Genomic DNA, 27772 nt, shown 5'->3' with positions numbered 1-27772 from the left:
GCCAGAAGAGGGCTTCAGCTGCCCGAGAACTGCCATGTGGGTGCTGGCAAGGAAAGCAAGTGCTCTGAACCTCTGAGATATCTCTCCAGCCCCACATTGACTCTGTGCCCTTTAAGGTGTATATGTGCATGCATGCATGCATGCATGCATGCGTGCGTGCGAGCACGAGCGTGTGTGTGTGTATGCGTGTGTGAGTGTGTATGTATGCGTGTGTGTATGCATGTATGCATGTGTGTGAGAGCATGTGCTGTGTGTGTGCTTGTGTGTGAGTGTGTGTGCAAGTGTGTTTGAGTGTGTGTATGTGTGTATGCATGTGTAAACACGTGTGCGTGTGTCTGTGTGCAGACTGATCTGAGAGAACTGCTTGTGGGTTGTGACCGGGAACAGTAAAGAATCGCTCTTAACCCTCTGTAAAGACACAGTGCAGGAAAGCTGAAGCGTTCATGGTGCGGAAGGGAAGGAGCACGGGGGAGAAAAGAGGGAGATAAATGCGGGAAAGCAGAGCTGGCAGCAATCGCCCTGCCTGCCCTGGATGATGAATGAAGCCTCACCTGCCCTTTCTTATCTCCAATCTTGCTTTCTCTGATGCCAGGAACGGGGAGATTGTTTTTCCTGTGGTCTAATGATAGCACAGCGAAGGAACACGAGGATCTCATCAAGCAAGAGTAATTCTCTTTCAGGACTGTGAGACGCCTTATTTTCTACCTTCTGAATTATCTTAGGGCATCAGGTTAATTGTCACAGGAATTATTTTAAAGATCCTCTCACGTTTACATTAGCACTAATAATAGGAGGCAGATGCAAAGTATGTTGAGCTAGGGTCAGTGAGATTCACAGAAGAGACAGAGAAGAGATAGCCGCGACAGGGCTGCACACAGGAAGACACGTGTGGGAAAGGAGGCTCCTGGGAGCTTCGGAACAGCGGTGTGAAGGTACGTCAACACACATGCACACACACACACACACACGCACACGCACACACACACACACGCTCGCTCGCGATGCAGCTCAGTGCTTAGAAAGCAGATGGAAGGTTCTGGATTTGATCCCCACTATCACATTAAAAGAAAAAAAAAAGACATTAATCCCTGTCATTGTTGGTCTCCTACTTTCCACAGTTTCTTTTACAAATCTTTGCTGCACATTCACAAGAAGAGGCACAAGCCAGGACGCACCGTCTCCCACGTGCTCCTGAGACCAAGGGAGCACGTCGACTAAGATCCAGCCTGTTCTGAGTGTGCACTGAGGGCCACTGAGGCAGGTTCTGCCTTAGCTGTGTGGTCACATCTCAAAATAAACTTCTATGCCCCTCTGGGTCTTGAAAGTGATTCCTCAGAGGATGGGCCTCGGAGAATTCTATCTTTTATTTTTTATAATTGGTAAGGCAAAACATAGACATTTCTTTCTGAACCCAAAGACTCCTCCATTTCAGCCAAGACAAAGGCAGTCACGCGTTGCTTTCGCTTGTCTTTTCGTAGGACGGAAGATGGGAAACAGTGGTTTTCGTTTGTTTGCTTTTGGAAAAGGCTCCGCATTACCCCCACCCAAGGCTGTTTTTCTTGTTATTATCTCACAGGTAGGCCCTTTTGCTATTCAAACAATTCACTACACATAATAACTACTCTTACTGCTATGGATCGATTAACAGGCTGAAACTCTACTTATTAAATGGCATCACTTGTAGCACCCAAGACATTAAAAAGACGGTTGTTATGTTCCAACTGTTTTAACAAGAGCTTGAGTGAGTAGCCATCTCATCATGTGTTTGAAACTTTAGAAAAACCTAAATGTCCCTACTTAGGTCCCTACCTAAATGTTCTACTTATTTTTTATTTTTGTGTCTGGAAGTTTGGGTTCTGGGATTTAATTTCCCACTTCCCAGGTGGTAGTAGATAATAGATGGAATTCTGACTGTTGACCGATTTCCTTCCTTCAAATGCCTTGCCTCCCAGCCTCCCAGCCTCCCAGCCTCCCAGCCTCCCAGCCTCGCAGCCTCCAGTGGTCATGGGTGGAAGGCAGCCACCGGAAGAACAGACATGAAATAAACCTCAGTGAAAAGTACTTTCAGTTATGAAGTCCCTCGGGGAAGAAATACAGTGTGGTGTTATAATTTAATGTTGGAATCAAAAAGACCTACCTAGAGTTTGACATGACCTTGGCAATCAATTAGTTAGTCAGCTTGCTTCACTTTATAGAGTAGAAAACAGAAACTCTGAGCAGACAAGTGATGCACCCATTTGGGGACAGAGATAGTGGTAGACTTCTCAACTTAGCATCTAGGGTTCCCTATCATGACGCCTCCCAGTGTTCCATAGAAGAACATTTAAGTCGATGACACAGTTAGGTAACTAAGTTGGATTTCCATATCAGAATTACTTGAGGTTGCTATTTTTGTATTTTGCAATATTTCCATATACATACTGAGATATCTTGGATATTGGTATCTAATTCTAAACATAACTTTCATTTATTTTTCATGCACACATAGCCTGAGGTAATTTGGTGCAATATTTTTAGTTTGCCTGTTTGGATTGTGACTCATCCCATGAGGCCAGGCCTGGAAATTCCCACTTTTCACAAGTTGATGCTCAAAGGTGTCAGATTTTGGCGGGTCTGAGATATTTACACTGAAGGTGTTCAACTTGTATAGTATGAGTGTACAGCCAGCTTGCCTTCTGAGTTTATAGAAGTCTCATCTCTTTGTAAGGAAGCCAAGAGTAAAGTTAGAAAACTTGACTGCTCCACTGAGCAGTCCTCCACTGAGATAACCGCACTTGAAATCTGAACAAAGTACAGACACCTTTAGAGCCTCTCATGACTTGTGTCTACCTGCACTTGAAAATCATTTACTTTAAAAATTTAAAGTCTTATGCTCTGCATGTATTTCAACTGAGAATTTTCATTGAAAAAACAAGCCTCTACATTTTATTCTTATAATTGGTAAAGCCAAAACAAAAACAAAAACAAAAACTAAACCCAAACTCAAACCCCAAAAACCCATTGAGCTAAGATCCCTCTGGCAGAGTTGAAGTTAAATCCAAGAGACACTAGAATTTATTTCTGTTGTCTTCTCCTATCTGTGAACTTTTCCCCTTAGTTTCTATCACCTTCTACCTCCAGTTTTTTAGTTGATACATCTCTTATATGGGATGAATTTGCTTAGCTCACATTTAAAAAAAAAATAATGGAACCTATTTCCTCTGTATTTAAAGGCTTATGGTAAAAATTTACCTTTCTGGGCTGGACAGACAGTACAGTGGTTGAGAGCACTTGTTGCTCTTCCAGAGGCCCTGGCTTCGATTCTTAGTACCCACAAGTTGGCTTGTAAACATCTGTAACTCCAGTTCCAGGGGTGTTTGACATGTTCTGACCTCTGCAGGTATCAGGCATGCATGTGATGCCCAGACATAGATGTTCATGCAGACAAAACACTCATAAACATAAAGTGAGATAAATCTAGAAAAGGTTTAGGGGAACAACATGATCAAGCTATACAGTATGAGATACTTTTAAATAAGGAAGATGAAAATTATATTTATTTATGGGTGTATGACCGTTTGTGGGTGCATGTGCCATGACACAAACACATGTCAGGATCAGAGCACAGTTTGCAGGAGTTGCTTCTCTCTTTGGGATGGAAATCAGGCCGTAAGGCTGCGTAGCAAGTGGCTTTTCATGCTCCGGCATCTTGTTGGCCTGTATCTGTGGCCACCACTTCACTCCATAACATTTAGCAGACAGTGAAAAGTCAGCATGTCTGCTTTTATGGAGTGACATTTTTAATGCAACTGTTAGCTTTATAAAACACAAGAGCCCGGGTTTTGAGTCTATCATATAGGTGGCATGAACCACCCTCTGGGTTTTGGGGACGAAGTTCTGTCACTTAAAATGCACCTGAAACATCTTACCAGGCTCAGAGGTTAGTTAGCTTCCCTGTTTTACAATAGCACCAATTTAACACTGCCACCCTCTCCTCTCTCTGGGGTGACAGGTGGCTGAAAAAACACATTTAGACTTTTCTCTGAGGGGATATTTCTTTCTCCTTGACAGCCTCTCTGCGTTCTGTGTCTCAGTGCTGACTAGGAGCTTGCCAGGGAGCTCCCCGAGGGAGTGTCCCTTCCCTGCCTAAGTGCTTTCATCTACTCCCAGGTCAGGATCGCCCTCTGCTTTCAGAATTCATACCTTGGTGGAAATACAAGTGGGTCAGAATTTCTCCTTGGCTGTTACAGATTTGTTGCTGTTTTTGGAAGCAATTAAAAAAGAGAACAGACTATATGATTTTGGTTAAAAGCACGAAAGGATGCCCTTCTGTATGCATATCTTTTAACAGTGTAGGTATTAGTCACACATGTACATTTAAACTTCAGTTCCTAAGTTTCTCTAGACACGTGGCATTTTCTCAGGGGTCCCATGTGTCTAGGGCTTGATATTAGGCAGACTAGAGATAGAAGCTTTTCATCACTGTCTGCAGGGCTGTGCTGCTCTAAGACATTGGTTGCACTTTAATAAAATTAGAACATAAACAATGCTATTCCCACAAACTGGCTTCTGAGAAAGGAACAAAGAAATAAGAACATGCCAGTCTGCTTTGATCACAACTAACCCATAAAATGCAGAAGACAATTATTTCAGGCACAGTGCTGAGGATGCTGGGTATCTTTATGGCCATGTCAGCCCAAATGAGCCTTATCACTGTAGAGAACCCAAGAGATCACCTTTATTTAAATAGAAAGATAGTACTGACTCTCACACTAAAGCAGAGGTTCCTTTCAATAGAGGCATGGATGTGGCTGGGATACCTGGGAACTTTGTCAAAGTAGGTATCCTCTCCTACCGAGCTATAGTTGAGACTCCTTGGGGAACGAAGGTGTGGCGGGAGGAGCTTTTCTGTAGACGGAAAAGGCTCCTTCCACAAGGCCTATAAACCATCTCTCCTTCAGCTGAGGACAAAAAGATGTTTAATTGCAGAAAGACAAGAGCTATTTACATAGGTAAGTACTTAAGACATTATATAGTTTAACTTTGGTTTCTTGGATTGGTTTTAAGAATGGTTCTACATCATGGTGGTAGAGTGGGTAAGACTTCTAGTTAGTATGGTTGTGTGCCTTCAGTAGGCAAGTTAGGATCAAACATTCATTTATTCAAAAACACTCATTTAGAAACAGGAGGATTACAGGCTATATACCAAGATTCTCTATATAAGAAAAGTATTACTCACATAGCTGGGCATGGTGGTGGACACCTTTAATCTCAGTACTTGGGAAGCAGAGCCGTATAGATTTCTGTGAGTCCAAGGCTACACTGGTGTGCATTAGGCCAGCCAGGGCTACATAGTGAGACCCTGTCTCAAAAGTATCACTTGCTTAGTTTCAAATAATGTCTGTCAAATACTATGATACATTTTTCAGAGTGTGACAGCTAAAATCTTATATGGGCTTTGCAGTCAGATCTCAGTTAAAATTCTTTTTTTCTGTGTATCCTCAGCCAACTTGTTTAAACTGATAAGGTTCAGTTTCTTGTATTAAACTGTACTATAAACATGGTATTATTATGAGGATTAAATAATATAAAATACATAGTAAAATACAGGGTATCTGAAGAGTATTAAGTGAGTGGGGCGTAGCTCACTTACTTAGTGGGCACGAGAACCTGGGTTTGATCTGTACCATCAAAAATAATCCATGCACCTCACTGCAGCAAGGACTTATTTGATTGGCAAGAAAGTGGTGCTGCAGGAAAGCAAAGTGTACATTTAATCCCTCTGTGGGTTGATTAGCTATGAGGTAGACCAGATGTCCCTGTCTGTAGCCCTCCTATCCTACAAACATAGATTACCAAGAAATCAGAGTAATGGTAAATGGATAACCAGGTATAATGGTTGAGAATGATCCAAGATAATATCCGCATTCCTTCTTTCACAGATGGGTAAAATGGCAGAGCCGAAGTACTTTTCCAAACTTTAAACACAATAAATTCATTAAAGAGCCAAGATCAGAGCCTGATCACACACCTAATGTTCATCATGGACACAGCGAACGTTCCCTCAGAGAACAGAATTCACTACCACGAAACACTGGGAGAGGTGTTTGTTTAGCTTACTATCATTGAACTGCGGGATTATTTCTAAACACATTTTCAGAGTCAAAACATTAGAATTGGTACAATTTTCATTTGTCCTGAGGAGTAAATTGCTATCATTTGAGACATGGTATCAAAGTATCTGGCTGTTACCTAGCTCTCTGGAGGCATTCGACACTCTTCTCCCTCCCTCCTACCCACCATCCTGTTCTGTCGAACTGTCCTTCCCCCCCTTGTTCATTCTTAGCTATAATTGATTGATTGATCAATTGGTGTTGCACTTGTTCTTCCCTTGAATTCCTTCCATCCGACTATTGTCAAGCCAGCTTCTCAACATTTCAGATGAAGGAAGCCGCCTCAAAGGTCTTCCTTGTACACAACTCAGGGCAGTTACTTGGTTGCTGTCTAGCTTCTCACCTGCTTTAAACTCTCAGCACAGGACTTTTCATTCTCAGATGCTCTTGCCACTTCAGTGTTTTTATTGTCTGCCTCCCTCATTGGGCAGCAAACTTCAGTAGGACAAGATTTTTATTTATCCTTCTCCTCATTTTCTAGTGCTCTGTCTAGCACATAGTATGTGTTCAGTATTTACTGACCTCTCCTGAGTGGATGAATTCCTGAGTGAATGTGGGTACCACTCCAGGACCACAGCTAGTCTATGCCTACCTTATTGCTGGTGCTGTTCATGTCTATAGACTCTCAGGCTTTAGATACTGCCTAAAGCAATGTGCAGAGCACCAGAGAGAAATCCTTTTACCGACAGAGCACGCAGAAAATGTGGGTAAATTAGACAATACTTAAAGAGTAGTTGTTACCATGTGTCCGCTCACTTCAAGCATCCAGGCAGCTCCAATTCTCATTCTTATTAGTGAAAACCAATAAACTGAAATCTAAATGGTTAAGTGCCCAAGTGCACACACGCAGATAACAATCTGAAGGGCCAGGCTTTGAACCTAGGGTGTCTGGCTCCAGAGGCTACACTGCTAGCTGCTATATGAAACCAAAGTGGGAGCTGTAATAGTGAAGATACAAGGTAAGTCAGATGGCTAAAAGAAAATACAGATATCTAAATATTTAATGAATATGGAAGAATACAAATTAGGCTCTAAGTATCTCTACCTCCCCAAGGCTACAGGGGCCCCTCTGTGACGTAAAAACAGCAATGGGGATGCCCAAACTTTCCAGCACACGAGTTCTGATCGAGGAATTCCTTGGGCGTGTTCTATCTGATTTACCATCGGAATTAAGCTGTCCTCTCTGTGGGCAGGGCTAGGCAGGGCATGCTGAACGGAGCACGTGCATGGGACTCGATTGGTAAGTGAATGGAATGCTGGAGGCTTGCCAGCCTGCTTGTGGTCCTAGGATTTCCTTTCGTTTACCTCCCCCACTTGTGCAAGGATTTGTTTCTTACCTGGCAGTTGGACTTGGTATCTTGTTCTGCCCCTTCCCCCCCGGCTCAGCTAAGATCCCAGCCATGTCTACCATATGTAAACAGATAAATCCAGGAAGCGAATGATGCTATGTAATATTTGTCAGGAGACAGAGGCTGCGAGTCACAAAAGAGAGGGGTAGTGAGTGAGTCAGAAGGACCCGGTGGCTCGGCTGTACCTTAGGACAGCTTGCTGACTGAGCTCTCCCAATCGTCTGGGTGTATGGCTCTGTATTGCATTTGAGAAGAAAGAGCACGGTGTGAGAAGCAGCCCATCTTTTCCAGTCTACTCACTCAAACTCTATAGATTAAGTCTCAGAGTGTGTCCTTGTCACCAAAATTTGGCCTTTTCTATCGCTTCTTTCCTTTGCTTTCAATGGACGGCTCCTTGTTAAGGGCATTAACATTTCCTCATTGAATGGTGGCCAATATAAGCAACCGGATACTCATCAAGTGTTGGTGACAACCAGCTGAGGCTGTTTAAATCTCCAGTCTTTCCAATAGTCAACTCTAGCCTCTGTATCAAGCTCTTTTTTTTTTTAAATTAGAGCTAAAATTAACAAAGAACAATCCTGATTTCTATTAGTTTCACTCCATTTCAAACTTATTTCACTCTTTTAGCTTCATTTTCGCTAATATGCATTGAGATGGCAAAAGAAGAAAATGGGAGAAAGAAAGTGGCTTACATCATCACTCTTCATGTAACTGAGTCAGGGATGGGGACTGGAGGCTGCCTCCTGTAAGGCAGGCACTTCTGTGCTGCCCTGGAGCGCATGCGTCTTTACCTCTTCTTTGACAGATGAGAGCTGTGGTCCCAAAGTGGTCTGGTCCACTCTCCAGGGACACCTAACGAAGAGCCAGGTTTGATGGGAGTTCAAACTCAGATCTAGCTACTGTAACCAGTGTATTATGTGTGCTCCACCTGTGCTACCCGAAGCATCTTCTGATGTATTTAAGGCACACATAAGGCATCCCTCCATGCATCTTTATGATCTTTTCTGTGAAGCAGGAAATCTCGCCTGGATCTGTAGTTTTCTCCAGTGAGGACACTTGTGTGGGGACATTCTCAGAGAGCCTGGAAGTCCTACTGAGGTGCTTGGAAATTTTATATGGAAGGTAGGTGTTAGGTATAAAAGAGGAAATAGTGAGCAGTGGTAGCCTGGAGGGAGGGAGCTGCAGGCCTGCTATGGACACAAGTTCCCTTCCCTTCTCTCTTCAGGCACAGGATATGGTTACACCTAAGGGGACATATAGCCCCAGGCTGTTGCTTGCTTACTCTTTTACTGTTTTTAGTTTTTCTCCCAGAAGAAACAAACTCTGCTTTTCCTAAGGGAAAGAGTGCTTTCAGGTACAGAAAAGTTATGAGTCTGTGACCAATCACATTCTCTCCAAAGTTTCTTTACACAAGTTAGAATGACCTGAATGGAATGTTCTAGCAGTCAGGAGAATGAAGAGCTGCACAGGGCACACTTTCATGGAAACAGTCTCTATGTAATTTCAGTATCACATCATGCATGGACAATGCACATTTTTCATTAAGAATAAAAGCGCTATAACATTAGAGCCTTCTTCTTCAGCCTTCTGACCCAATATATCTGACAGACATATTTGTGAGGCAGGAACTATTGGGGACTTGCTTACCCTGTCTTGTCAGAGCTTGGACATTGGCTCTGCCTGCATCCAAGCTTGCCTTTTTTTTTTTTTTAGGGAGAATTCTGTCTGGGATAAAAATGAGGACCTTTCATCTAATGGCTTTTTTGCCAATGAAGCTTAATTGTTTAGGGGTTAAGATGTTGTTAGGTCTAGATAGGCATTTGAAGTTGATAATGACAGTATGTGATGGAGATTGATTTACATTCAGAAATTTAGATGCACCAAGATAGGAAATATGTCTTCTTCAAGTCTGTCAAGCACAATAAGAATGTAACATTTATATAATTCCTGATAGCGTCATGGTTATTCTTGCTATAGGTAATCTATTGTATATATGTGTAATAATATAAATGTATATGTAAAAAATAAAATTAAAAAAAGAATAAAAGCACAGTCCAATGATATACTATTTTGACCAATATATCTTAGATAAGCATATAGTTAAAAATTTTTTTTAAAATTGTGGGTTGCAGGAGAAAATTAAACAAAAATCACTTTGTGTTTCTTTCTAGTGTTTTTCCAAAATAGAGTCACTATGTCATTTGTTGTTCAATTAAGTTGCTTGTGAGAGTAAAAGTTGGTGCTGTTAGTGATCATATCAAACTCTGGGGCTGTCCTAGGTAACTAGGATACATATTCAATCTATCTGAGGAAAGCCACCTTTTCTCCTTCTCTGTATTTTATGAGAAGCCCAGTAATCCACGGCGTAAGAGGCACTAGACCCGTAGCACTCTCTACAGTAGAAACAGGTCCTTTGATTTTTTTCTCTGCTCTCTTATAGTCACCTACTTCACCTCCTTTTTATGATGGACCCCCTTAGTGACGCCCCTTGGGGAGTCTCTTAATGATCCTGTGCCATTTGCCCAGGGAACAAGAGCCAGGCTTATTTTTTTAGCCCCAGGAGTGAGCTAACCCATAGTCTGACTCTCAAGCCTGCATTCAGGGCCTCTGTGGTGCTTATGCTTGGGGCTTCTTTCGCTATTCACTTAGCTGGTGCACATCTCTCTGCTCTGGTTCTTTGAAGAATCTCCATCTTACACTCCTGTGGTTGGGGGACAGCAGGATCAGCTGGCTGAGCTATTCCGAGGAGCTCCGCTTGTGTCACCTTCAGGAAAGAACTATCAGAACACTGCTTCCTGGTTCTGTGCCCTGGGAACACTGATCCTTTGCTGGAAGGGTATTTTGCAGTCCTTGCCTTTGATATGAAGGCAGAGGGACTTGCTACGGCAGTGGTGTTCTCCTTCCTAGCCCGTGAGCCTGAGGTCTTGACTCTCTCACTTGCTAATTCAGGGAGCAGACCCTGTCCTCTGGTTTAGAGTTTGAACATGGTGGCACTGAGACTTAGGGACTCTGTTTTTCTGCTCTAAAGGCAAAGAGACCCCAAAGATGGATGGTTAACAATTAATTTCTAAGCCTGTGCTGAGAGCTCTACAGGGCTGAGTCATGAGCCAGCCATGGCAGGATGAAGCTGCGGGGACAGTCCTGAACTCGGGAACTGACAGGGCCATCTCTGTATCCTCTTGTTGTCCAGATCTGAATCATGTGATCATTATGGGAGCTGGAGCCCGAGGGACTTCTAGTCCGGAGAAGACTGTTCAACACTTGTGACAATAGAGGGCCTGTCAGCCAGTCAAGACTGAGAATGACCGGATGAGCCCAGGACAAGTTTTCTCAAATCTGCAAGGGCTACCGTATGGAAGAGGCTCTCACTTCCTTTATTCAGTTTCCATTTTGGGGAAACGGGTGTCGTGAGGTAATTCCAGTGTTTTCAAAATAGCTTCAATAATAAATTAAAGCATTGTAGTCATTATGCTCCGTGCTCTTGTTGCCAGGCGTGTCGTACCCACCAGAGAGATGGCCTAATAGCTATCTTCTTTCTCTCTCTATAGTGTTGGGGGTATCAATTGGCTCAGCTAAAGTCTTAACTTTTCTAGCTCCCTGTGAAGAAAGGTGTGGCCAGAGAGGTATAAGTAAAGGATTGTTGAGCGGGGACGCCCAGAAAAACTCCTTAAAGGGCCCTCGTTTCTCTGAGAGACAGGCTTCCTTTTGCCTTTCCCTTTGCTGTCTGTCTGAAGTGTTGTATTTGTTCACCATTGTAAGATTACAAAGTGATCTTGATAGTGACAGCAACACACTGAAGGCAATACAACAAGATAACGAAGGAACCGAGGCATTCCTCACTTGGGCCTTCTGTTGGACCTCTCTTGCTGGATTTCACATTGTATGGATGAAAATCAATCTATACCACGTTATTTAGATTTTTCTGTTATACATAGCTGATTCAATCCTGAAACACACACACATTATTCCATTTAATCACCTGAAATCCCAAATTACATGTCTTAGCAGCTTCTGATGGGTTAAATAACTTGTCTAGGAACACTCAACAACAACAACAACAACAACAACAACAACAACAACCACCACCACCACCACCACCACCACCACCACCACCCCAACAAAAAAAACCCAACAAAACCCAACAACCAACCAAACAAAAACCCAACACATCTGCGGTTTGATCTAGGGTCATTCTGATACCAAACCCAAGATCTTTCCACCCACTTCTGTCTTGAAGAGCAGGTAATGTGTGGCAGCAAATTCTCTATTAGCTCTTTGCAGACTCTCTTGCTGCTCACGCATGCCCCTAGTCCACTGGCTCACTGTTGCTGATTGCCCGAAGCCTTGTTGAGTACAGAACTAAAGACATTATTTGTATCCTCCTGACTCCAGTCCCAGGACCCTCCATGGCCAGTCTCTTTGTCTCTGCCTCTCTGTCTGTCTGTCTTCCCTTCCGCCCTCTCTCAGATCCCTATGTCTGCAGGAAGTGGACAGACTACATGCCTTCTGAGTCACATAGCTAGAATAATTCACGGAAGATGAGACAAGTCACAGGTTGGGGCCCCGGGCTTTGCAAGCTCCTAAATCTTGTGTGACTAGTCCATTACCTCTCTTTCTCTCTCCCCTCCCCCCTTCATTCTTTTCAGTTTAGCGACCACATGAGCAGCCATGTAGGTAGATTTATAGTTTGTACTTGTGCGCTCTTTGAAATGGAGCGAAAAATTGAAAAGCTATGTCAAGCCCATTCATTCACAGACACATTCAGGACCGAATTAATTTTAAAGCATTTATGGGCTCTTTAACGTTTTGAGTTTTGCTTTATAAATTTGTAGTGATCTTTATAGCAGAATGTCCATTTCAAGTCAGAGCTATAACAAACTTGGACATATAATTTTATGTAAGACATTCCAGGATTAAATACATCATAGGATGGGAAATGAAGCTCAGAACTGAGGGAACCTCACACTACCGATTACACTAAATGCAATCATCCGAAGTCATTCGAAACGCTTAGCCGCAGAGCGGCTGGAAAGGCCTCAGTGGCCGCCTGCCTTGCCTTCTCACTGTAGAGATGGGAAAGCTGAGGTCCAGAGCAGGTAAGTGGCAGAAAGAGGATAAGCGAAGGACTGGGCCCAGACCGTGAGGCCTTCAAACCCTTCACGCAGAAGACACCTATAGGGTTGAACAGTTTTACAATAGAAAGAAATTGAAACGAACCATTTCTTCTTTGTCTGAAGTTACTGGCAAGCTTGGGCATTACAGGTAACCTTCTTCATACTGTACTCAAGGCCTTACCTACATCCCACAATGCTCTGTGGTACACACCCTATGCACCCTATGCGTCTGTGCATCACAAACTACTATGGACTGCTGTTCTATTGCTGGACATGTCTAATATGACTTCCTCACGGAGGCTGTTGTTTTCTGGGCTTAGGACTCCATTTCGCTCTGGTGTTTTATTCTTCACGTGGTATAATTCAAAGCCAGCCACATGGTAGATACTGGGATGGCGAACAATGAAAATTTATCCAGGTATAGATATAAGCATATATCCTTTTTTTATTTGTACATGTTATTTTTATTTCTCTAACATAATGTTTTTATTAATTATTTGGGAATTTCATACAATGCACCCTGATCACACTCTCATTTCTTCCAGGTCTACCCTCCAACCCTTGTGCCATCATCCTGCAAAAAAGAAAAATGCAGCAAGTCCAATTTGTGCTGCCCATATATTTATTAGAGCACCATCAAACTCCCAGTGGTCAGCCCCTTAGAGAACACAGATGCCATCAACCGTGAGGGGCTACACTTCAGCATCTTTGTTACAAATTTTAAGGACTCTCTTCTGTAGCTTCCTGTCTGGACTGTTTCTTTTGGGGGGTTGGAGGTAAGAAGTTGCCACAGAAACCTTCAACGTCTCCCATTCTCAGTTACGAGTCTGTAGTATTAGTAGGTTTATATTCTAAAACAACAAAAGATAATTAGCAAGATAATAAACTAACCTCAGTTCATCTGTGTACTATGAGTCTCTGTGATTGTGAAATTTACTTGATGCCATCCACTGGGCCAAGTGGAATTGGATGCTAAGCATATATTCTTATGCTGCCTTTAAATACCACCTTCACAGTGCCTGCCCTCTGACCATCTGTTCTCTTTGCCTTAACCCTTTGCTGAGGACAATAGTTATTTTGGAGCACTGGCCCATCTGGGATTCCTTCAGGCTCATGTGTCTACTTGGTTTAGGGACAGGTATCATCATGTGAGTTAGAGTTACTTCTTCCTTGAAAAATAAGAACGACTTCTTCCTGGTTATCAGCCAGGAGAGATTCTTCAGCGGACACTGGGCAGTGATTAGGGACCTTTTGGGTTGGTACAGCTGATAATTGCAGAGGACAAGGATGCTACTCCATGCCTCACAGTGCGTAAGGAGCCCCCTCATGGAGGATTGCCTGGATGCAAAGCCTTGCAGCACAGCTCACAGCTCTTTGTTTTCCAGCTTTGACACAAACCCTTCCATCAGCATCACTCTGGAACACAGCATGACAAAGGGCCTGCTGGGGCCAGGTTCAATCACCATCCTCATGACATCCCCCTCCCCGTGTCTAAAAGGATAGCTCAACACACCGTATCATTGAAAGACCCCCTTCTACCCCTTTCTTCTTTCAGGTGACATTGTCACCAAAGTTACAAATCCTTAAGCTTCATGAAATAACAATCTTCTCTCCAAGGGACTGATGCTTTTTTTTTTTTTCACAATTTTTTTTCTTTATATGTGTGGGCATTTTGCCTGCATGCATACCTATGCATTACATGCGTGCATTGCCTAGGGAGGCCGGAAAAGGGTGTTGGAGGACCTGGGACTGGGTTCCAGATGGTTGTGGGTTCTGGGACTCAAACTCTGGAAGAGAGTGCTCTTAACCACGGAACCATCTCTCTAGTCCTAGTTGATTTTCTTAACATACACAGTCAGGTATTAGCTCCACCCTGCAATCTGGGCAGTGAAGTAGCTCTTAGCATGCTTGGTAAGCTTACTAGCCTTGGCTTGTAGAACTGAATCTGTGCTTGTGTCATGTCTTGCCTACGTCCTCTCTTGTGCAGTTTCTTGTGTTTCAGTGTTTCGTGTGGACCTGGAAGAACCTGTGATTTCACTCAGTCTCTGTCAACCCTTGCTTTCCCAGCTCTGGAAGTGTTGGCCCTGGTCTTTTGGGCTTTAAAAAAAAATAATTTATTTAATTTTGCTTTATGTGTATTGGTTGAGGGCATTAGATCATTTGGAACTGGAGGTACAGATAGTTGTGAGCTGCCATGTGGGTGCTGGGAATTGAAAGAGCAGACAGTGCTTTTTTTCTTTTCTTTTTTTTTTTTTTAAAGATGTATTTATTTAAGTATACAGTGTTTCACCTTCATGTATGCCTGCCCATCAGAAGAGGGCGCCAGATCTCACTGTAGATGGTTGTGAGTCACCATGTGGTTGCTGTGAATTGAACTCAGGACTTTGGAAGATCAGGCAGCATTCTTAACCACTGAGCCATCTCTCCAGCCCCACAGTGCTCTTAACCACTGAGCCACCTCTCCAAGCCAGCCCTGGCCTTTGGTTTTTTAAAGATGGCAGATGTAGTCAGAGCAGTGAGCCAAGATGGAACATCTCGGTACTCCAACATGGATGCCTTTAAAAGGGGCCAATCCTCATTTTCTAGAACTTTGGGCCCATCCATTTGTATTCTCTGGGACTTGAAGATTTAGTTCTTGCCGGAGAGGAGCAGACACAGGTAAATGTACTCGAAGGACACTTCAGAACTGGATTTCAGAATCAGCGGGACATGCTACACTTCAGCCCTTAACCTTACAGCGAATCCGTGTTAAATCATCTGGTGCGCTCAGCTACGAGTGCTTCTGGATAGGAAGTCTTCCCTGCCTGTTTTCCTGAGTATGGACAGATCTCAGGATGGAGCTTCTGGACGAAGGTGGGCAGAGCTAGTTCAGAGCGACCCACAGAGCCTGGAGGGGGAGACCCAGGCTAACCAGTGTCCTCACTACTTACAGACGCTTGTTAAAACCCACAGTTTGGATTTCCCTGGTGATCACTGCATGGCACATTTAAAAAAATTGAAGCCAGGCGTGGTGGTGCACGCCTTTAATCCCAGCACTCGGGAGGCAGAGGCAGGCGGATCACTGTGAGTTCGAGGCCAGCCTGGTCTACAGAGTGAGTCCAGGATAGCCAAGGCTACAGAGAGAAACCCTGTCTCGAAAAACAAAAACAAACAAACAAACAAACAAACAAACCAACCAACAAAAAAAGAGCATTAGGAGGATGGAAAAATTTAAAGACAGAAACAGGGAATCAAGATTAGCCTCAGGGATATTTTGGATGTTTTACTTGGTAAACGAGCAGTATAGGGTTAACACAGAGGGGTGAGAGCCTGCCAGGCATTTTGCAGTTCTCAGGGGAAGTAGAAACAAACACTGCATGTGTCTTTTTAGGCGCCTCTTTGGGACCAGATCTTGGAGAATCTTAAGATCAATGGCAGGACAAATTGGTTTCAAGGTTGTTTGCTTTCCTAGGGAGTGGAATTATTCTAAATGAAAGGCAGGTACTTTTGCCCTCCCCCCACCCCGCACCCCCCCAGCACGTGCAGCAAGGACCTCATCGCTTGATTTTGATTGTTTCCTGCTGTCTCTTCCTCCTTGGTGTGCTTGCTTCTTTTTTGTTCTAGAGCTTTCAGGTGAGCTTTTATGTTGCTAGCATGGGATCTCTCTCTCTAATTTCTTTATGAAGGCGCTTAGTGCTACGAACTTTCCTTTTAGCACTGCTTTCGTCGCGCCCCATAAGTTTGGGTGTGTTGTGCCTTCATTTTCATTGAGTTCTTGAAAGACTTTAGTTTCTTTCTTTCTTCCCTGACCGGCGGTCATTAGGTAGAGAGTTGCTCAGCTTCCATGAGTTTGTAGGCTTTCTGTTGTTTCTGTTGTTGAGGTCCAGCTTTAATCCATGGTGCTCTGATAGAACACAAGGCGTTATTTCAATGTTCTTGTATCCGTTGAGGCTTCCTTTATGACAGTATATGGTCATTTTAGAGACGGTTCTATGCGCTGCTGAGAAGGTATATGCTTTTCTGTTTGGGTGAAAAGTTCTGTAGATATTTGTTAGGTCCATCGGCTTCGTAGTGTCAGTTAGTTTCATTATTTCCCTGTTTAGTTTCTGTCTCCTTGACCTGCCCATCAGTGAAAGTGGGGTGTCTAAATCTCCCACTATTAATGTGTGGGGTCCCAGGTGTGATTTCAGCTCTAGTAATGTTTCTTTTACAAATGTGGGTGCCCTTGCATTTGTGGCATAAATGCTCAGAATTGAGATGTCTTCTTGCTGGATTTTTCCTTTGATGGCTATGAAGTGTCCTTATCCATCTACTTTGATTGCTTTTGGTTGAAAGTCTGTTTTTATTAGATATTAAAATGGCTACTCCTGTTTGTCTCTTAGGTTTGTTTGCTTGGAGGACTTTTTTTCAACCCTCTACTCTGAGGTGATGCCTGTCTTTGTTGCTGAGGTGTATTTCTTGTATGCAGCAGATTGATGGGCCCTGTTTTCACATGCACTCTGACGCTAGACATCAGAAGTAGATGGTGAGAGGGAACTGGGTGGCAGAGGAGGTGGGGAGGGAAAAAAGCCAATTGGAGGCTGTCTGGGACAAGCTGGGGAGGATATGGGTCGACTCTAGCTGAGACTCCCAGCAGTGGGGGACATGGAGACTGAAGTGGTTACGCCCTATAGCTGGGCAGGAATTCCAGTGGATGGAAGGGGACACCAATCCACCCACTAAACTTTTGGCCCAATGTTTACCCTGTCTACAAGATGAGCAGGGATAAAGATGTAGTAGAGCTGGAGAAAATCGCCAACCAATGACTGGCCCAACTTGAGACCCGCCCCATGGGAGAGAGCCAACCCCTGTCACTATTAATGGTACTCTGCTGTGCTTGCAGACATGAGCCAAGCTAGCTGTCCTCTGAGAGGCTCCACCCAGCAGTGGATCAAAACAGATGCTGAGACCCACAGCCAGACATTAGATGGAGACCTGGGAGTCTTGTGGAAGAGTTGGGGGAAAGATAGAGGGACCTGTGTGGGACAAGAGCTCCTCAAGAAGACTAACAGAGTCAACTAACCTAGGCCCATGGGGGCTTATAGAGACAGAAACACCAACCTAAATGCATGTGTGGACTGAACTTAAGCCCCCTACACTTAAGGAGCTGATGGACAGCTTTTATCTCTTTATGTGGGTCCCTTAGCACCTGGAACAGAGGCTGTCCCTGACATGGATCCTGTTGCCTGCTGTTGGATCAATCTTCCCAAGCCAGGCAACCTTATCTGGCCTCAGCGGAAGAGGATGTATTTACTTCTGATGCTACATGAAGTGCCAGGGCAGGATGGCACAGGGGTAGGGGGTTCCTTTATCTGAGAAGAAGGGGAGAGGAGAGTGGAGGGAGAAGGTGAGGGTGGGAAAGTGGGACTGGGAGGAGAGGAAGGAGGGGGCTGTAATCAGGATAGAAAGTGAATAAATAAATAAAGAGAAAAGAAAAAGAACCTCATATCCTAGAAAGCCTCTGCTTGCTTGCTTGGTGTGGAGTTTAAGGTGTCCTCCTGTATCTGTGATCACTAAGGCCCAGAGGCTCAGCCCGACTAGGAGGAGGGAGGGAGCTAGGCTCTCCACAGCTATTGGAGGATAGCGGGGTTGCATTTCTGTATTTGCTGGACCTTTGTGCTTTACTTATGAAGAAAGGCGGGCACGAGCTGAGTGGCTTAGGAGCCTTGGAAACACCTAGTCATCAGCTTACCATGTGTGCCACAGCTGGACACCGCTGTCAATGCAATCTTGGTCAGGTTTGACAAGGCATGGTTGTTGGCTTATGAGGACATATGCTGGGCATGCAGCTCACATCTCTTCATGTATCTTCCTTTCTCTAATCAAAATGCAGAAGCGTTGCAGGCATTCAGAAGCTGAGCAGGAGGATGGGCGCTTTCATCTGCAGCCATGGTACATTATTAGCACTTGGCTCATTCTTTCATTCATTCATTCTTTTTTTTTTTTTTTTAAAAGAAGATGCTGCCTATACAATTTTTTTTTCCTCATTGAGAATGACAAATGGGTTTGGCATTTCCCACTCCTGGATTTTTCATGCTCTGTGAATGCACTTTTATTTTCCAATTTTCAGATGTAACAAGTCCAGATGTATGTGAGTGAGAAGGTGCAAACATCCCAATGAGTTCAATTTTCCTGGAGAGAATTGTGCAATACATAATGGTGCTCGAATTGAGAAACAAACAGGAGGCAAGAGACAGAGATGACGCTTCCTCTCTCATTAAAAATAAGTCACAATTTGCTCATTAAAAACACCCAACATTATTTTGATCCACCCTATGGGAACCTAGTGGAAGCAGGGAGTGCTTTGGTAGCATTCGGAACTGTCCAAGTGCCCTTAAAGACACAGGCTGCAGTAATGGGTCTGCCAACCCGGCCTGAATCCCTATTACAGTATGTAAATACCAGCACGTACCATCTAAGTGACTGGAATCCTGAATGTTGTGGTTGCTTCTCAGCAAGGCCTTCCTTGGGAATGGCATTTAAAGTGATTTGTCTGGCTGCTGGGACTTGGGGCATGAGAGCCGGGACACACGCCTTACGAGAATGTGGCAACTGCTAGTGTTTTTGTTTTTGTTTGAGAAGGCAAAGGCACAGGCTTTCTATTCTTGGGATATTGAGACATAATTCAGAAGAGAGGGTCAGAAGTGCTGTGTATAATCAGGTGGGAGACTGCTGAGCAAGGCTGAATTTAAGTGGTTGAGAGAAGACTGTTTTCTTTTCTAGATCTAAATGGGCAAGATGAATGTAATAGTAGTAGTCTCTCTCTCTCTCTCTCTCTCTCTCTGTATACATGAGTGTTCATGAGTGTGAATGGTGTGATAGTGTGAGGGTGTGTATATGTGTGTGCAAGCAGGTGTGTTCACCCATGTGGGCACATATGGAAGCACACAGTTGACATTGGACATCTTCTGTCATTCTCCACTGTATTTTTTTTTTCAGACAAAGTCTCCAAGTGAATTCACAGATTCAGCTAGACTGGCTGGTCAGGGAGGCCTGGGATGCACTGGTGTCTGCCTTGCCCTCTCAGCACTGGGGTTACAGGCACACCCTTCCATGCTGGCTTTTTATGTGGTTGCTGAGGATTTGAACTCAAGTGAAGACACCTGCGCAGCAAGCACCTTATCACTGAGCTATCTCCCCAGGAATATATGGATGGAGATGGGTAAAGGCAACAGAATGTGTTTATATGAAAGTGAACTGTGGTGAGCCTTGGTGAATTCCTAGTGGAGAAATGCTAATTGAGATAGTTGTGCATAGGCCCCATCTGTTTTAGTGTTATTATTAGAAACGAAAACACATTCTCTATCATTCATGTAATTTACCACTTTCCTAGCAAGATCAAGATGAAAGATTTTTAGTTGCATTTACAGGGATCAAATTAAGTTGATATTAAATCCATTTAGTAACGCTAGGAATGACTCGGGGCTTTGCTTACTGCCTGGAGTCACGTGAAATAAACATCATGAATGATGACAGGGTGCCCTGACACACTTTCTCTCAGAGTTCTATACTGCTATAAATTATACAGGTAACTTCTATGGTTCCGATGAAAGGAAGAATCCAGAACCTGGTGATGACATGACTGGAGACAGAAAAAGAGGAGAAGGCTGAAAAGTGAGTAGTTAGAGATGAATTGAAAAAAATTTTAGTTTGTGTAGGGTCTTGATTTTTGTTAACATTTCATAGAGAAAGAGGGGGTAGAGAGGGAGGGAGAGGGATGGAGGGAGAGAGAGAGAGAGAGAGAGAGAGAGAGAGAGAGAGAGAGAGAGAGAGAGAGAGAGAGAGAGAGAGAATGGACTTTCAAATACCACCACCAACAGCACCAGCATCTCATTATGATCATCAACAGCACACAAAAAAACCCAAAGCAAACACATTCTCAAATCTAACACACAAAGAGCCAACATTATAGGGGATGTGGGCTGTCTTCTGGCTTGGCTCCAGGGTTCTCCCTTGAATACCTGAAAATTTAGGCCACTGATTATTTTACTTATAAACTGAGGTCCATGATGACACGCGCCCTGCTCTCGGCTCATGTATTACAAATATCCCTGAGGTCATGTGTAACAGAAAGTTTCAAATCATCAATATTCCAAGATGCACAGATCTTGGGGTGACTCAGCCAGCTGAGTCTGTCAGCAAGGGATTCGAGGAACAAGGCTCAGACTCCAGGGGCAGCTGCTTGCCAGTGTCAATGGCAACAGTTCTGGTAGATTACACAAAGGGTGGTAAGAAGACTCTTGTTGAAAGTGGTAGAACAGGAAGAGGACGCCTCCCCCCACTCCCACTTCTCTGAGGACTTTAGGTGCACATATTCCTAAGAGCCTTTAAATGAACTGTGTGGTCTTTGCTGGCTCAATACCACTTTCTTGCTATTTCCTCATTCTGTCTCTTGCTTGGTTCATGTCAATGTTATCCAAAAACAGTTTCTGTGATATTAGAAACAGTCTACTTCCTTCTTTTATAAAAAAAAAAATTTAAAGTTACATTTTTATTTGCATGCATGTGTGTGTCACAGTGCCTGTGTGGAGCTCAGAAGGCCACTCGTGGAGGTCAGTTCTCTCCTTCTGTCATGTAGGTTCCAGGGACCAAACTCAGATGGTTAGGTTTGGCAGCAGTCCCCTTTGCCTTCTAAGCCATCTCTCTGGTTTCGTCTTTGAAACATGAACTAACGAAGACGTGATTCTGCACTGTCCAAATTGGTAAGTCACATGAGTCTGTGGGATGCATGAAACGTAGCCAGGATGGCCACTTTGGAAATGAAGCAAATTTCGGCTTGATAAATTTAAATTCAAGCAGCCAACTCCTGGCCTAAGTGCCTGGAATTGGAATAGAGTTTTAACTAAATATTTAGAATGAATCAGCCATAGGAAGATTTCAAAGGACACCTGACAGTGTGGTAAAAGGAGGGGCTTTGGGGAGGAGCATTCAATAGGATTAGGATCAAATAGTTCTGAGGGAAGAGGCTTCTGTGGTGCTGTCAGTGAGTGAAGAAGGAAAAGCCTCGGAGTTCCATGAGATGTGAGAGTCTCAGGCACAACACACATACACACACATCCCCACACGCACACACACATTTACAGGTCTACACTGTACTTGCACATACATACATACATGTGCGTGTGCACATACACCATTATTATTTTCCTCAGGGATTTCTGAAAAAAAAAAATGAGAAAGGGGAGCAAGAAAGTAAAGAGTGTTCTATTCACCTAAACACAAGCACTCAAGTGTTGTAGGAGACTCAGAAAAATGAGTGGCCAAGACTGTGTTGAAAGGTAAGATCATTAGAAGGACGAGGAGGAGGAAGAAGAGAAGGAGGAGGAGGAAGAGGAGAAGGAAGAGGAGGAGGAGGAAGAGGAAAAGAAGAAGAAGAAGAAGAAGAAGAAGAAGAAGAAGAAGAAGAAGAAGAAGAAGAAGAAGAAGAAGAAGGTGGTTGTATGAAAAAACTCCCCAGGATGCCCTGTTCCTTTCTGATTTGGGGGGCAGGATCAAGGCAGCAGGCAGTTCAGGTCAATCAAAAAGGAGGAAAACCCTTCCTGGGTTGAATGTTGTGGGCTGAGGTTAGCAATAAGCAGCATCTGGTGCTTGTTATGAGGACTAGCCGACTTGTCCTAGTTGGTGTCAATAGCAATGCAACATGACCATCTAATGACGCGCTCAGAGAGACAGGCACCGAACTAACCAGCCTCCTACCAGGGAGAGATCCATGTAGCCTAGGGTGGGCAGAGCATGATGGGCTCAGGCTGAGTACAAAGTTGAAGAAGGAGAAAAAGCTCCCCAGGATGACAGTAGGAGCTGGGCATTTGAAAGTTCGGTCATGATCAGAAATGACACTTGACCCAGAGGACGATGGGAAGGTAGAAGACACAGGTTAATGAGACAGGGTAGGAAGGCAGATTTTTCTTGACAAGCACAGTGGTGTTAAAATAGTCATGAGTGGCCCGAGGGAGGAGTTACTTGTGGCAAGGTGAGATGCTTCCATATCTGGTAAAGTCTGTTCAGACCTGTATCACTGTCACAAGCAGTTCCGACAGCTACTGTGTACCTTTGAGAGCTGGTTCTGACTTTCATTTTATATATGTAAGGTGCCACCCAGACCAGTGTGACATTTCACCTGGGGCTTAAGAGATTAGTTCAACATCTTTATGCAACTTCCTAGAGCAATTAAGAGAAAGATTCTGAAACCATGGTTACTATAGAGGGCTAAAATTAAGATCAAAGGTGATAATTTAAAATCCAAGGAAATAGGCTAGGTTTGAATTACAGCTGGCGTTGCTGCACTGTATGGATGCACAGTATGGACTGGCTGCTTATCTTTGGCAAATACATTTCTTTTTGGAGCATGTCAGAAGACAGCGTGGTGGCTGCAGCAGTCCAGACACCTAATGCAGAGCTCTGAGCCCTGGGCAGCAGCACGGAGTCCTGCTAGCTTAAAAATGAAAAGAAATTGGGTTTAGGGTATGTGTGAGGCTTTTTCTAGACACACTCCTCACCCAGCCTGATGGTGTTCACTTTCTTTATGGGTTGGTTTAGGGGAATATCTTAGACTCTGTTGGCAAACATACACCCTCCCACCATGGAGAGGTTTAGGGATAAATATTTCCTATAAAATGCTGTTCTTCAAGCTTTTCTTTGGGACAGCACCCTATCATGTTCTCAGAACGACAGTGAAGATGGTTATACTCCTCTTACAATAAGTAACAGAGTGCTGAGGGACCTATCTCCGATGGGCCCGCCTGCAAATGCGGTCACTGCAGAAAGAAAGGGGCTTGGCGTCTCCGTTCTGAATGAACAAAGCAGTTCCAAACATGGATTCCCTCATTCTTTGGAGAGTGCGATGGGAGGTTCCCTCTAAGTTCCAACCCTCTTTCCTCCAATGCTGGCATGGAGTGGTGCCTACACTCCCATGCTCTCCAACAAGCCAGACCTGCAGTTTGTCATGAAGTGACCTCCTTGGGCATCAGAAACCAGTCCCAAGACGAGAGACTCCAGGCCATGGAGTAGGGTAGAAAGGGCACTGGAAAGGAGGAGAGAGGGGCCCAGTGGGAGCCTTGGACAATGCATTGCAATTAGAACATTAAAATGTACACATTTAATTTCCCCTGGCCAGGTCAAGCATTAGGACACTGCACTGCTAGCATCCTAGAAACTCCTGGTTCCTTATCAGGCACAGGCCATCTTCTCTCCTGGAGTAACCATTATCCTGACTTCCATGACAGTGTCCTCCCTGGATTTCCTCCTGGGGTGGCAAGCCATGTGCATATCCCCCCAAACACAGCAAGTCCAATCTGATCTTTGCGTTTTCCTTCTTTGACTGAGCAGTGCACACTCCCCGATGCTGCTGTAGCTGTCTGCGGTTCCTTTGTTTTCCCTGCTGCATAGCACTGTGTCATTGCGGCTGTTTCGCTTTCCTTTTGAGATCATGGCATTCTCAGAAGCTGCTGGCTGTCAGTGGTGGTCATGCCAGTAAGTCAACGAGCTGAAGTTCGGATGTAAGCTCTCTAGATCACAACAAAGATCAGTCACCGAGAAAGTGTTATTGATCCCTCTCTAAATAAGACAGCATCTACATCAGACAGGAGGCTCATGGTGACTCATGTGGAAAGAAGCCTAAGGGACTGTGGTGGCCCCTCGTGAATGCCCAATTTGTACCTCTTTAGCAACAGCTCCTTGTATTATTATACTCAAGTTAACGAATCCTTGTTGGTGGAACATATGCATTCTGCAGACTCACTGTAAAAAAAAAATACTATTGTTGTATGCATCGCTTTCTCCCATGTTGATATAATCAGCCAGGAGGTGACAGCATTAAGTACCTTCATTTTATTTCAGGTTTCAAGATGACTGTGAACTAAAAGTGGAAAGAACTTTAATGTATGCACTCATTTATGCTAGCACTGGCAAAGACTGATGCTTAGCACCAGCGTGGCATCTGTCATAATAATAATAATGATAATTGCTAATGACTGCAACAGCCACAGCAAAACATGCTGTCATCTAGGCAGAAACTGATGCCACCAATGCAGAGTCAGTGCACTACCTCTTTGGGTCATTTTTCTTTCTTTTCCGGATGCAGAGTGAATGTGTGCTTATCAGTCTTGGCCTCCATTAGAAGGAGGCAGTGTGCCTGTGACCAGATTTTATCTAGGCTCTAGCTTCAGTTTACAGATGGGTTGCCTTGGGCACACCCAGGGGATATTTGGCCCTTGGATATGAGATGGGCTTTAAGGGAAAGGACAGAGCAAGGATCTACAGCTGCCAGTTCTTGGCTTCTATCATGCCGGCATCCCTCAACGGGACTTAATTAAACACCACAAAGCAGTTGGAAACAAGTTCCTTAAATGGTTGCCTGATGGAAAACACTTCAGTGATTTTTCCTCAAGCCCAGAATCATATATCTGCTGTCTGCTTGGCATCGTCGTTCGATTATCCTGACTTTCTGTGGATATGTCATTGGTCTTTCTTCGGTATATCGTGCCGGAATGACCATACGTCTGGTTTGCTAGGGATGGGTTTAAATTATGTTGCCCCTGTGACACGAATAGTATAACTTATTTCTGAATGTGTGCCCATTTGGATAGAAACGATGGAGTCATCCTACCCAAAAGGAACGCATGCCTTTCCCCATGTAGTCCTCCTCTGCTTCCCTAAACTCACTGCTCCTCAGATACTCCTTTTCCCAGATACTCCTTTTCCCAGATACTCCTTTTCCCAGTCACCTGTCAATCATCTTTCCAGTAGCTCCTACTACAGGAGATGAATGAGCCCCTCCCACCCAGCCTGTGGAGGGTACCTCAGGATCCTCTCGCTTGCTACCTATTTCTCTATCCATCATTCTCTCCTCTCCGGGGTACTCAGTGTTGCTCCCCTTTGTGCGCCTTTACATTTCTTATTTTCTATCTTGAAACTTGGTTTTGTTTTTCTGAGCCCCAGTGGGATCAGACCACCTGCACTGAATCCCTGCAAGGACTTCCTGCTGCCCTTGAATGAAATCCTTGGCCCACAGGGCCTGCTGTGGCTAGCCTCTATTGACTCTCTTGACACTCCTCCTGGTATCCCTGTCCTGAGGAGCACTGGGCTCCTCAGGAAATACTATACCCAGGTATGGTCTGCTTCTTCGCTTTTGGAACATTTATTACCATTTATTTGAATTGCTTTGTGTAGAATCTATGCTCATTAGTGGAGCTATGTCCACTTGCTCATCATGACATCCCAGCACTTGAATCTGCATGAGACATTGCCTCTGCTCAAAAGAGAGTCACCAGCCAAACAAATGGCTGGCATTCAATATGGGGTATCTGGGTGCAGACAAGGAGAGAGTTCCCTCTGTGCATTTGGGTCAGACTTCTCTAGCTTTTCACAATAACTTCTTAAGGCTGCTTATTTGATATATACATTATGAATTTCATGTGATATCTAACAAAAATTATTATTATTTTTGTTTGTTTTTCCAAGACAGGGTTTCTCTGTGTATAGTCTTGGCTGCCCTAGATTCACTTTGTAGATCAGGCTGGCCTCGAATTCACAGCGATCCACCTGCCTCTGCCTCCCAAGTGCTGGGACTAAAGGTGTGTGCCACCACGCCTGGCTTCCGACAAAGATTATTTGTAAGAAAAATAAATGTCAATAATTCAAAAAGAAGCGTTTGCCACTCCACAGGTGCAGGCAATGGAGCCTAAGAAGCAAGACGGGGGTTTCCGGGACTTCCCTGGTGGAAAATGTCTCTACTTCTAGCCTCAGCCTCTCAAGGGCAGAACGTGTATGGCCACACAGACCTACTGCAGCATTAGCCCATCTGATCTCTCAAGTGGAAGGTGGAAAGCATTTACCATATGCTAACTCTTGAGGCACAGTTGTGCCTTCTGCCTGTCTCAGGACATGATGTTTAAGCAAGGAATAGATCTCCGGGTTGCCCCGGGTGGAAAGACCTATATTTTCTTCTTTTCCAAGCTTTTATTTTAATCTTAATGTAAACATAATGACCTCATTTGCTCATTCCCTTTTCTCCTTCCAACCTCCCCTGTGTCATTTCCTTCACTTTCCCCCACGTCTCCCCCTCGAATCCGTGGTCTCTTTTTTGATTGTTACTTACATATATGTGTGTGTTATACATAAATATGTAAATACAACCTGCTGATCTGTTTAGTGTGGCTTGGGTGTGTATGATCCCAGGACCCATCATTTGGGGTTGGATAACCAATCAGGGGCTCTCCTGTGGGAAGGCTGAATCTGCCTCTCTTAGCAGTCATTAGTCGCCTGTAGGTCTTTGCCTAGGGGTGAGGGCCCGTGAGAGTTTCTCCTTCCACATGGGCGTGTCTATTAGTTGTCACCATTGGGAGCTTGTTTAGGTGGCTGTCTTGTAGCAGCTGTGTCATTTCTAGGAGCTACAGTCTCTCAGAATTCTTCCCAGCCTTCTGGCTCTTAGCAATCTTTCTGGCTACTCTTCCGAGACGTTTCCTAAGCCTTCAGTGCAGAAGTCACGCCTGTATCAAGGCTGGGCACCTAGTAATCCATTCCTCTGTATTTTGACTAGGTGTGGTTTTCTGTGATAAGACCCATATTTTATATTGCTTTCTTTCTTTTCAAAAATGATTTATCTTTAGTTTTTATTTATGTGAGTACTTTGTGAATGTTCGCTGCTGTGGGAAAGCCCACGGAGATCCGAAGCACAGAAGTTAGAGGCAGCCAGCTGTGAACAACCTGACGCAGTTGGGTTGGAAGAGTAAGAAGCACTCACTCCTAACTACTGAACCACCACGCCATCCACAGCCTCACAAAATGCTGATTGCTAAGCACGGTGGCAGAGGCAGGTGGGGCGCTGTGAGCTTGAGGCCAGCCTGGTCTACACAATGGGCTCCAGGACAGCCAGGACTACGTAGAGAGACCCTGTCTCAGAAACATCAGCCAATCAACAAAACCAATTATTGATCACATAGGCATAATTCCAGGTGTGTGGCTATAAGCAGCCTGTCATGTGTATAAATCCCAGGTCTGGATTGCCCGATGCCCCTGATATTGATGTTGGGCAATCAAATCTTGCCACCCACCTAGTATTGGGATGGAGAACTGAGAACCAAGGAAGGATCTGATGGTACTTTCATGCATCCAGCAGATGTTTAATACAGTACCATTTTGA

At 44.3% G+C, this 27772-nt stretch overlaps 1 protein-coding gene and 1 long non-coding RNA gene across 3 annotated transcripts in view; one reads left to right on the top strand and one right to left on the bottom strand.

The window, feature by feature from the left end:
• Positions 1-27772, bottom strand: part of LHFPL3 (LHFPL tetraspan subfamily member 3) — a 470489-nt gene that overhangs the window by 47259 nt on the left and 395458 nt on the right. The window lies entirely within an intron of this gene.
• LOC311600912 lies at positions 774-13410 on the top strand. Its single transcript, XR_014780408.1, has 4 exons — positions 774-932; positions 1479-1576; positions 10692-10913; positions 13161-13410. It is a non-coding gene; the product is annotated as an uncharacterized lncRNA (long non-coding RNA).

The sequence above is a fragment of the Acomys minous genome, assembly GCF_964271855.1.
Source record: "Acomys minous genome assembly, chromosome: 6".
Taxonomy (NCBI): Eukaryota; Metazoa; Chordata; class Mammalia; order Rodentia; family Muridae; genus Acomys; species Acomys minous.
Note: the sequence above shows the minus strand (reverse complement) of the source record. Positions and strands in the feature narration are given on the sequence as shown.